The following is a 12,594-nucleotide window of genomic DNA, read 5'->3' on the forward strand; positions in this document are numbered from 1 at the left end:
AATCTCAAACTGACTTTTCAGACAGTTGGTTACTCCCTGTGTGTAAAACCTTCTCCGCAGCTGATTTTTCTGTTGGTGCCATTTGGATAGTATTTCCAGTTATTCCTCAGCAGCTCAGCCAGCTTTTCACAGAAGAGATCTGTATATTATTTATCAATTCTCTTTTCTCATTCCTGCCCTCCAGCTTTTACATTACCCCCTCATCCTTGCTCTTTCTACCTAATCCTAATTTACTGCTGATCAGACCCGTGGCGGCAGAATCAATTACATTAGGTGCAAAAAGAATAAAAATAAAAACCTACATCAGACAAACTTATGTTTTTGCCTTTGAGGTAATTGGTTTTGCTCACAGTGATCTTAGTGAAACTAGGTAGAGCCGTGCTGCTTTCTTTTGCTTCTGTATCATCTGCCTTCTGGACAAAGGGCTGGAATGTCTGCTTATGTTCCAGTGCTGCAAGTGTACCCCATAAAGCACGTAAGAAATGGGTCCTACAGAATGTTTTGTTCCTCTCAGCAGCATAGAGGAGAGTTTAGGCTAAAAAATCAATTGCTTTTTTTTATTTTTTTCTTGCACAGTTGTGTATGTGGGTGGAGTTTCCATGCATGTTCTCGTGCTAAACACGATCATTACTATGTGGTATGTTATACAGGGGCCTTTGCTACAAAATAAGGAATTGTACTGTGGGTCCTGTTTCTGGTAGCAGACTTGAGTATTACTCAGTTGCCTGGAAGTAGGTTTTCTGGGTATATTCAGTATTGAAATTATAAACTTTATTAACATAATGTCTAGATTGAATCATGTTAGTCTGAAATAGTTTATGAACGCTTGTATGCATTTTAGCCAAGGGAAGGAGTTCCCTAAGCTCAACTGGCTGTTGTTCAGCTTGTGCTTAGGACTGTAACACAGTGACTCTATTGCTGCTAGAACCTGTTAAAAAGTGTTGTAGGGCTCAGCAGATAAATGTCCTCAATACTAATAAATCTGGAAGCCTGGCCTAGTGGCAGTACTTACAAGCCTAGCTCTGCCTTTCTGCTGAAAGGACCGTGTGCAAGAATATGATGCTGTGCTCCTGGTTGGCAGCTGGAGCCCTAGAGGTATTCCTGCCTTCTGTTTTCCCAAGTCCTGCCACGTGATGGAAGAGCACGATGAAAAGGGAGAGGAGACCATACAGGTCTCACAGAGAGTAAAATTAGACTGTGGACTGTGCGTCTGCCTCTCTTTTGCTGTGTCTACAGTAGCACAGAGGAAGTCTGAGGTCTGTTTCCTGGCTCATCGATATTGCAAGTATCACTGATATGCACATGCTCATGTTCTTCCTTTGAAGGCATGGGGACCTCATTCATGTGACCTGTTGGAAACAGTCTCTGATCCATACTTTTGCTTGAGTTGTGTGGGCACTATCCCAGAGAGCACTGGTTGTTAGAGAACGCAATTCATGCTGGAAAATCGGTCAATTAACAGTTATTAATCAATGACTGTTTGCCAGTGCCTGTGCTCAAGCTGATGCTGAACTGGCCCTGCTGAGCTGATACAGAAAGAGTAAAACAAAGGGCAGTGCAGGGGCACACCAGGCTACTTTAAATGAGTTTGTCTGACAGAAGCCATTAACACTTTCCAGCATAACAGATCAAACTTAAATGTAAATTCACCCAGTATGTGGGTCTCAAAATATTTTTTCACAGCACCAGCCCAGATGGTTTTGGATTTATTTGTTCCGTTTCTCTCTCTGGAGGTTTTTGCCTGGGCTGTTGGAGAGGGAGCCCTTTTCAGGGTGGTCCTGACCTGGAGCAGGTGTCGTGCTTTACCTACAGGATACCATTTATCTCAGGTTCACTAATGTTTGATGCCATAGATTGAGCCAAATTATTGTCATGTAGTCCTTTATTTAGGATCATGAGATGTATTTATAAAGGAAAAAAAAGCATGAGGCTGTACAGGCTGCCAGTTCCTCTTCGGTACTCAGCTTGTTTGACCGCCTTTGTATGTATGTACATTACATGTATGATTTCTGCAAGATTTGTTGCTCCTATATCAGTGAAATCAGCTTTAAAAGGTACAGCTCTGTCTCATTTTTATGTATTTATTTAGTTTTTGAAATAAGTAGGTCACTCCAAAAGTAATGCCTCCTGTTCAATTCCAAGGAAACTAAGAATATGGTAGATCATATTGGTGATCACATTTTGTTTCTTGAGATGATTGAACTGCAGCAAAAAGTGTTTTGATGTATTTTCTGCTGCGTGTAGATCTGTGCATTACATTTATTAGTTGACAGAGTCGAGTTCTTCTGCTGCACACACACTGTCCTGAAAGTAATAAACCTTTGTACTGTGATATTCCTAAGTGTAAATTGCTGCATTTGGATTTTAAGTTGGCTAGAAAATGTATAAATGCTCCATTTTGGCTATCCACCTGAAGACCCTAAAGAAGCGCACATAATTCCTATGTCAGTTATACCTTGCACTAAATACATCAATTCAGTGTCTCTCAGTGGCAGACAAGTGACGTAGCTGGCTTTTTGGTTTGGGCGATGCTACATCTCCTTATACGAGCTACCACCACTGTGTTTTTAAAGAAAATAATGCACATGGAGGCCAAGGTATTGGGGGAGGGAGAGGGAAAAAGTGCCCCTCTTCCATTCCACTGTAGCTTCAGACCTTGGTTATATTTCTGCAGACAACTTCTGTCTTTGCCACAGGTAACTCTTGTTTATTCTCCCTTATTTCAGCAAAATTAAGACAGTGGAGAGAACATATTTGTAGACTTTGCATAGCCCAGTTGATAACAAGCAGTTCCTTGTCACCATGGCCAGCTTTTAAGATACATCATGCTTTGGGGTGACATGAGGTCCTTTCTTCTTTCAAATGAATCTTTCCATGACAATATTCTCACTGACTCAGAGAAAGGAGGGTCGGAATATTGGTCTGAGCAGCTGGGAAAACCTGCCAATACCAAAAATAGCAATAATAATAATGTATGCTTTTCTCTGAAGCATCTATTGCTGTAGTTAGTAAAGCCAATGGTAAGGCAACCTGATAACCCCATCAAAGGGACCCTGAGCTTCAAACTGTACTAAAATGGATAGGAAATTTTAATTTCCGACTGATGTTAAGCAGTTTGTGGAATCAGTGTGTAAATGCACATCTGTGATGTAAGCAAACTGGTGTCAAATCAATTCATATGCATGATATGTATGCACTAGTTGCATATTTTGGGTTTATTATATTTTATTGCAGTTTTCTGAGCTGTGCTAAAGACCATGAAATACTACTGTTTCCTGTAGCTTCATGTACTCAAAGTCTCCATGATTGTGAGCTGTTCTGTCTAACAGAAAACCTGCAAGTAACCTTTGTTTAGACTTGTAGGAAGAGTCCTTACACTGTCCAGACTGCACTAAGCTCACCTGAATGCTCTGTATTTCAAATATGGGAAGTTGCGGATGTTGTTAGAAAATACTACATGTATATATGTGTATGTTAGTGTTGTTTGAGGAATGTGTAATTAGACTTTAGCTGTCATAGTACACAAGTATTATGATAAAAGCTTCCCCATAAAATCTGATCTTAGAAACCTGTGGGAGATCTCTGATGGGACATGAAATAGAAACCTATTGAAAAACAGAGATCGGTGTCCTCTGGTATTAATGGTTGGACCTGGTGACCTTGAAGGCCTTTTCCAACCTGGAAGGTTCTGTGATTACTCAAGAGGGTGAGAGGTATTTAGTTAAAAGAATTCATCCCAGCTGTGAACGCGTCTCTGCAGAGGTACCTCCTAGTGCTCCTGGCTTCATGTTTCAGTACAGAACTACCCAAAAAGGCACAGGGCAAGCACAGTAATGAGACAGTGTGAGTTGGAAACCAGCAGTCCAAACTGCTACATCAAGGTAATTACTGTAATTATTATAAATTGAAATATTGTTAACATTTATTAAAATAGTTTAGTCTCTTAAAGTTAACAAGCTGGAAAAAAAATGTTTTAATGTTTTTGGTGATCTGTTAGGTCAGGGCTTAAACTGTTGATTGAGCACCTGGTGAAGGGCTGTGGCTGGCCCAGGGAGCACAGGCAAATTGTTGGCACCTGTGCTCAACAGGTGGCCAGAAGGGGTGGACCCAGAGTGGAGGCACCCCCCTGGGCTCATAAGGGTCAGCCACTGAAGGAAGAGAATCTTTGGGACCTGGGCTGCTTTCTGAGAAGGAGCGCTGTGTGGTCAGAGATTCCCTTTACCAACTCGGTGAGTTTGGGTCTTCTTTCTGTAAATAGCTATTGGTCTTATCTGTGAATGCTTGACCTGGTATTGGTCAGAACCCATCATTCTGCTTCTTTGTGAGCAGAACACATCTTTTCAGGAGGAATTTGTGTGCAAGTTGACTAGAAAACCAAATTTCAGCCAGATGTGAATTATAACTGTAAAGCTGGAAATGCTTAGAAGCAGGCTTCGAAGTGGAAATGACGGCTCTAGCATAGGAATGCCAGAAACTGCTGTAGTAACTTAATATGTAAAATGTAGTAAAATCAGAAATAATCACCTTTGTGTTTTCCTGCTACAGAAGGCTGTAGTAATTAAGCACATTGCTTCTGTAGACAAATTCCATTTTGTATCACAGCTAGTGCGCTAGCAGATCTTTACATGCCTGTAAAAATACCTTGGATTTTAAAGCAGTGCTATATGTGGAACTGTTAACCAGCTTTTTGCTTTTTTTGTTGTTTAAATATCTTTATTACAAATGTGTCTAGAGTTCTATGAAGCAGGAGTTGTGTTTCATGTTTAGTGCGTCCAATACTTTGCTTCTGTGTGCTCTTTCCCATGTCAGTAACTTTTAAAATCACAGTGAAGTTATGTGTTTGTTTATTTTCTAAATTGCGGTGGTGTTAATTGCACGTCATTCAGATATTTAGGCAGCATCTGAGGATTTATAACCTTTTTATTCCATGAAAGGTCTGAGAAAAGGAGGGAAAGCATACTAAAAGACTCCTTGCTGTTGTTCTGAGGCATCTTCTTCTGTCTTTTCATGCTTCATAGTTGATCACAAACACTCCAATGCGTTTTTGTTCTGTCTTGAAACACTACTCACTGGAGGGCTTGGAAGACTCCTTTGCAGAAGCGAGGCAATAGGAATGTTGTAAACTCCTTTGTTTATGTAACAGGAAAAGATACTTCAAATTATTTTCTTCATACCATGTGAATAATACTGTGAATGCTGTTAGGCAATTGATTACAGGCTAATTTAATTGGGTAGCAGCAGGTTAGGGAGTGTCTGTATTTCAAATCACAAATAGATATGTTATGATAGGAAATGAAGAAGAAACCATTTATGTTGCCATACCTAGAAGAATATCCAACAGTTTAACCCCAAGAGATGTTAGAGAATTTAAAATCCAAATATAAAGAGGTATGCCTGATCCTGGTAAGGCATGTTCCTCCTATATTTTGGAGTAAGATTTACACGTAATCTGAGTGATGATATTAGTTTTTCACTGTAACTGACCTTAAACCTTGCATCTGACATGTTAGGGTATTAAAAGTCAAATCTGTAGCCAATAAAGTAACATGAGTGGAAAACAGGCTACAAAGTCAAGTTCAATAGTAATGAATGGAACTTACTTGTGTGGCTCTCCAAAGACCAGAAAAATGTTTTCTAAAATAAATTTTGTTTAACACCCAAATTCCTTCATGGAAGCTTAGGAAATACTGACTGGACAGAAATTGAGACTAGCCAATTGAAATTTGTCTGCTGTTTTCAGTAGGCTTTTTTTCTGCTTCAGAGCCATGAGAGGAATTGCAAACAGTGGGTTCTTAAATATAGCGTGAAACAATCTTATAGTTGTTGAGGCACCTGTGTTTAACAGCCTCAGTGCATTTACATCATGTACATAATGATACATTTGTTAGTACCTGGAGTAATGGCATTTTGGTTACAAAGTTAATGTTAGAAAATACCAAGAATATCTTAAAATAGCTTTCTTATTTTTTTTAAGCTGTGTGAGATCCCTTTATCTCCCAGATCGATCTCCTGAGCTAAGTAGTGAGAGGTGGAAAATTTAGAATTACTGCCTAAAACTTGTTAGGGTAGAGTAAAAAAGAACCATAAGGTGCTTGCTCTCCCTTCTGGTAGGCCAAAGCTCTTTCAGAAATAAACATGATAGGTTTACCTGACCCCAGTGTTTTTCAGCACGGTATATCAGCAAGCCATGCCACCCATTCACATTGGTAGAAGCGTCTGTTATTTCAGTATATGAATTTTTATTTCTGTGGTTTGAATGTCTTTATTTCTCTCTGTAATAAAACATACACTGTCATAAATGTATTTTCTTAGAAGTGTACTTTATTCTCTGTGATTTTTAGGAAGATTAGTCTACCATCACAAGTGCTTATCTGCTTCTTGCCTGTTTGTTGTTTTTTTTTTTTTTTTTAATAGCTAATGATTTCTAAATGGTAATTATTTTGTTAACAATTTCAAGCTATTATTTTCCTGGGGATGTTGTAGGGTCATTTTAAACCAGCAAAATAACTTAATTGGCTACGTGAAGAAAGTCCTGAAAGGGGCAGACGCAAAAGGCATTGCCAAATAAATTCAAGGATTATCTGATCCTCCTCAAATGTGATAAGTTTGTAGGGGTGCTTGAAACAGGTGCCTGCAGAGAGAAGCTGAGCTTTTAGCCTGTCGCTGCTTCTCCTACACACGCTCTCAGATTTATATCCAGCCCTGAAAGCCTTATCTCCACTATGCTGCAGTTCAAGTTATGTTTTGTCCCTGAAAACCTTTCCAGTGCAAAAGAAAAAGAACAAAAAACCTGTTAGCTCAATTTTGGGTTCATTGTGATGGAGTTGGTTGCCTGAGGTGCGATGGAGGGGCTGTAGCATGTGGAGGAGGAGGATGGAGGTCCAGGTTTATGTCACTGCGCTGTAATGAGAGAGCGATGTCTGGATTTACAGGCTTATCGGGGGGTGATCCATGGATGCTGTGCTACTGCTTTGTGTGGTTAGAGGAGCTGAGAGAGACGTTAATTACAAGTTCTTGTTTCAGATGTATTTGTTGTAGGTATGACTTCTCTCTGCTATGAAGCCTTTTTCTGGCAGGATCTGTCTGTTTGGTTTCTTTAAATCATGGTTAAAAGAAAGAAAAACCAACAACAAATTCAAATAGTTGGAACAAGGTGCTGTTTGAGAGTTTGTATAATTATTTGTAGTGCTGTGAGCTGGCCTGTATTCATTTCAGAAATGTGCTATAAATGTTTAAAACAAGAAGAAAATAGCAATGCATCCCCAAGTTAAAACTTCTTCAGTGCTTGCAGTTAACATTTAGTATCTCAGCATGTGATGTATTCATTAATTTAATACAAAAATACCATCTGTATAAAAAAGATCAAATAAAATAACTGCTGTTTTCTCCTCACGTTGAGTAGAATAGCTGCCAGATTACTTTCAGTGTGAAGCATAAATGCCTCTCTATCCCCACATTTGGTGCCTGGGTACCTTTCCTGACATTTTTCTCCCCACTTATACTGGACTGGATGCCAAGCGGGCAGTTTTGCTTTGTGTGACAGCTGGTTGTGTTTTTCTGAGCTGAGCATCTCTTGCTAATTGGACTTGGGGAACTGTTTGGAGCAGGAGGGCAATGCCATGAGACAACAGACAGGAGTGAAGGCCATGCAGCCCTCTTCTCTTGGCCGTCAGCTCCCCTAGGGTGGCCAGCAGGCTGCCTGCTTCTTCCTGCCTGTTTTGCTCTGAAAGCTTCTCAGCTTTTTTTCTCCTTCCTCCATCATCTCTGCTCTGATTTCTACGTGTTGTTTTTCACCAGCTTTTGTGTGTGTTATTTTAATCATTTAGTCAGTGGTGGATTTGCTTTCTTCCTTTCCTCAGGTTGCTGCTCCATTCCAGCACCCCTATACCACTTCCCTGCATCTTGCAGTGTTTCTGGTTCAGGTTCATCTATGTCTCCTTGCTCTAGTTCAGGCTGCTGGCTTGACAGCTAGGCAGGTTTTGGAAGCAGTTTGTGCTGGTTTTAGGGAGGAGGCTGGAGAAGGGCCTAGAGGGCACCTCAGCAGTGGCAGGGAGGGGATCTTTCTCCATTCCACCAGTATTCCTCTCCATCCCAGCTTTCTGCCCCAGCTGGTTATCTTTTTTCTATTTGTTTGTTCTAAACAAAAACCACTGATTGCGGTACAGGCTCCATTCCTTTTCAGGAAACAGCATTTCATGCTGGCTTTCCGTTCAGTGCCTTGCAAGCAAGTGTACCAACTTACAGGACTGCAGCTTCCTATTCCAATCCTGTTCTGGGTGATGTAAGTGCCACCAGGCAGAGCTGAGGAGCTGTGCTTAGGCTGCCTTGTCAGGGATTGTATGTGGTGACTTCAGTGAGAGCACAGCTGGTTGTGGGATTAACTTTAAAGAACTTCTTTGCGACTTCATCTGCAGCAGCCACTGATTCAGTGTGCAGCGCATCTCCTTTTGCCTTTATGACTCTTCTGCTCAAGTCCTTGCCTTTCCTAATCCAAAGTGAGTATTGGTGTGGGCGGCAAGGTTGGAAAATGGTGATTTAGGAAATGAAAGGTGGCTTACTTGCTATCTTGAGCAACCAGAACTCTAGGACGTTGCCCTGGAACCTCTGCATTGATGCTTTGCACTTTCAAGTTGGTGCAGGAGGAAGAGTCAAATCCTCTTTCAAATTTCAGATAATTATTAAGTGAATTATTCTGAGATCAAATTTGCATTTTTAGAGGGAAGATATGAGCCTTGAAATGTTTCAATTAGTAATACTTCTTGGCTTCAAAATGGTTTCATGTTACGAGAGAGCACCTCTTAGGAGGTCCTGTGGAGGTTTTGCCAGATTATGGGACTGCATATTAGTATTGTTGCCTTCTTTAAACAAAACAAAAACCCCCAAATCTTGCACAGTGTCACTATTTATGAAATAGACTATGTGAATCCTAAAAGTATTTATTAAGAATGAATCATAAATTATTGGCATATATCTAAGCAGTTACAATTTCAATATCCCAATCCCTAGAACTACTTTGTTATTACTTCCCTTTTTTCTTCAAAACTTGAACAGGAACATAGAATGACTGATGTAAGTAAAGTAGTGTTGTAGTTTGTGCACTAATGTGGGTGGCATGCTAGAAAATAAACATATCCAGTTGAATGCTACTTGTTCCCCAAATAACTGTGATTCTGAATAGAGACAAAGAAAAAAACATGCTTCCAGTATCTTTGAGCCTGTTGTTTTGAGGTGGATTTCTTCTACTTGCTAGCTTGGCATTTATTCTGAACTGCTGCTGAAGCCTGGCATCTGCAGTTGGGGATCAGCTTGCTTGAATTGCTGCTGTTTGCTGCTCTGCAGATCTGCAGGCTACCTGAAGCTTTACATTTATCAAGTGTTGCCCTATTAGTGCCTTGGTTGCTGATGTTAGGTATAAAATATGGTTACTGCTTATGATATCAGTGGAGAGGGGTAGTATGTCAATAAAATTTGGCAAATGCTCCATCTACACTGGCGGAGTAAGAAATGCAAATCATGGGGTCTGATAGTAAAGCGAGTTCTGTATTGAATGAAATTTGCAGGGACTTCCTGCCTGCAAGTGAAACAAGATTTTTACAAGGGTTCCAATAATTTTTCAGATGTAGGAGGTCCCCATATGAGGTGAGTAGACAAGGATGTTAAAGAAGTTTGTGTTCAGTGAGAGGAGAGTTTGAGAGAAGAAACTTGTTCCCCATTCTCTGCCCTAAACCTTGGGGTAGAGCCATACTTAAAGGCTTGAGCCAGTCACAAAGCTGACTGCTTGGTGCTACCAACAACAGAAGAAAACTGATGGGATTGTGGGAGGGAAGGAATAGTTTTCTGTTGGGTTAGCACGTCAGTCAGATCAGCCACTCATGCCGTTAAGTCGCACAGCAGGGCGGTAGGTATACCTGTTAGGACCTGGGGGAAGGTGGATCCAGCCTTCCCTGTTTGTGTGGCAGATCATGCAACAGCTCAGCCTAAAGATGTAGCTTCAGCTTTTGCTTGCAACTCTGGTGCCTGACTCCTCTGATTTTTGGAGGCATTTGCACCCTATTTTGCATTTATTTAGTGTCGTGGGTGTTTCTTTGTTTGTTTGTTTTAAAGAATTCAGCTAAAGGCGGCTGTGGTAACACTGTGGCTGGAGGTACTGCAGTGGGTGGCTAATTTTGTGACCCCCTGCTCCAGTTTCTTTAAGGATATCTTTCTTGCAGTTGGAATGTCTGTAGGGCACAGTCACATTAGTTAAACATGTGCATTGATGACTGCAGTATCTGTGGAAGTGAAGGGTTCAGTGCTGACTTGCAGTGCATTTACTGTTTACTTACTTTTTGGGCTTCCCAATGGGATATGAGACTGAACTTGTCTTGCTCTTATTTGAGCCTTAGTATGCTTACTGCGCACATTTGTGAAATTGCTGTGAAGAAAAAATCACTACAATAGGCTTGTAAACCTGAGCAGCTGTAGGGGCTTTCTCTGCAGAAGAAAAATCAAAGGAGTCTGTCCCAGTTGCTCTGCAAGCTTGTGCTCTGTGCCTTGCTGCTCCTGTGCCCTAGGAGCACAGTGCTGTCTGAAAACCAGACTGCAGTGCAATCAGGGCCACTGTGCTCCTTTCCCTAAAGCCCTGCAGCTCAGACCTCTCCTGCTTGCAGGATTTGCTCTTGAAGAACACCTGAAACAGCTGCACTAAGTGCAGGCAGGCATTTTTAAATAACAAGGCTCCTTTAATAAGTAGTCTTCAGAGCTGAGCGAGATTAGCCAAGCTGCATGATTTTCATGGAGCTGAATGTTTGCCCAGTTCCTTTAGAGCATACACCCCTAAGGAGAAATGACAGTCTGCAGTCACCTCAGGATATGTAGGTGCCAAGTAAGTGCCATAACGTACCCACAGCTGCTTACCCACGGGTTACAAGGAGGCTGCTTTCTCCTGTCAGTGTACTGCTATTTGTTTGTTGTTCCTGTAAAAGAATAACTGTATTACTTAGCTTCAGGTACTAATGCATGCTTTTATTATGTGTCGTGTATCTCATGTTTGTGGTAATAGATGGATTCCGTTTTTTTGTTGTTGTTTTTTGTTGTTGTTGTTGTTTGAGAGAGAGATGGTAAGGAAGTATTTTAGAAGGCCTTAACCTTTTATTCAGGAAGGGGGAAGAAAAAACAGAACTTAGATGAACTTAGATCCCTGCAGCCTTACCACAGTGGTGATTTTAAAATCTCTTGGGCAAAATCAGAGAACCAACAAATAATTCATTGCTCTATTCATGGATTATTTTTTTCTAATAAACAGAAGGATTTGTGTTGAGTCATCCCCGCTCCCTCCTAGCAATCTGCAAGGGATGGAGAGAGGGCAGAATCCTTGGAAAAAACAACATCTAATCATGTGTCTGCCCAGGAAGGAAAGTCAGGACAGGTGGAATGCCTGCTCCCCATCCTGGTGCTGCTGTCTGCTGCCTATGCTGATGTTTGGAAGAAAAGATGAATGATGCTGGAGAACACCGGTTCAGCCCTCACGGTGACTGTTTAAAATAACCCTTATCTGATTTACAGAACGACCTTTTAGAGATACTGGGTTTTGGTGGTTTCGCTGCAGGCTGTTGCTAATTGATTGAAAACTTGCTTGGAGAGGTCAGTTTGGTTCTTTGTTCCCCCTGATGTGAGAGCTGCTGGATGTGAGCAGTTTTTTCAGGCCACGAATCTGTGTGCCAAAAACTCCTGTTAAAGTGATAAGATCTTCTTGATGTCTGCAGCTGCACACCAGTAGGCACAACATTCCACGTTTAGGCACCAAGGAGTCTTACTGGGGTTTGTTCAGAAGTCTGCTTGAATTTTTAGCGACGTAGAAAAGTCTCCATCTTGTTTCAAAGTAGACAGTGCCCTAGGAAGTGTGTGTTTCTTCACATATCGTTTTGCTTCGGCTGTTTAATTGATTTTACTATAAGAAGGCAAGCGTGAGATGGCTGCAAACCAACTAATTTTTATTTAGGAAGCATGTTAATAATATTTAGCAAAGGATTTAGGTGTTTCTGATGTAGATCCTGTTTCACGGAGCACCAGGATACAGTGTGCCTTTGGTGTAATATGTGCATTTTATCACCTGTGCAGACATCCAGGCAAAATTAAGAACATGCCCAAGCATTCTGTGGTATAGGTGCTTTCATGTACCAATAGAGACCCTATTTACTGAGAAAACTGAGATTAGAACAAGCAGATCATGTATTTCCTGCATTATATTTTTTTGAAATTTTCATGTGAAGTGCTTTCAGGAAATCAAACCTCATTCATTTCAGCTGAGGTGAGGATATGTTAAGAAAGAAGAGAAAATGTTTTCCTCAGTCCTTTTTAACACCTCTATTTTTGTTTAGCACAAATTAATTGTGCTTTACTATGGGTTTGCAGTGAATCATCTATTTTGTCATTAGAGCTGCAGAAAGGCGATATTAACTCTTGCTCTTAATTCAATGCTAAACAAACAAGATGGCTGCATTAATTATTATATTTTTAGTGAAGTACAAGGTATTTATAAAATGCTGTGGATAATCCAGATAAATTGCAGTTTTGGAGTAGCTGCTGACTTGGACTTGATTTTTACTGAGAGTC

General features: G+C 40.8%; 1 protein-coding gene across 20 annotated transcripts in view; it reads left to right on the forward strand.

Annotated features, from left to right (window-relative positions):
* Nucleotides 1–12,594, forward strand: part of TENM3 (teneurin transmembrane protein 3) — a 396,952-nt gene that overhangs the window by 173,618 nt on the left and 210,740 nt on the right. The gene's annotated exons all lie outside the window — the stretch shown is intronic.

Source organism: Excalfactoria chinensis, chromosome 4, assembly GCF_039878825.1.
Source record: "Excalfactoria chinensis isolate bCotChi1 chromosome 4, bCotChi1.hap2, whole genome shotgun sequence".
NCBI classification, from domain to species: Eukaryota; Metazoa; Chordata; class Aves; order Galliformes; family Phasianidae; genus Excalfactoria; species Excalfactoria chinensis.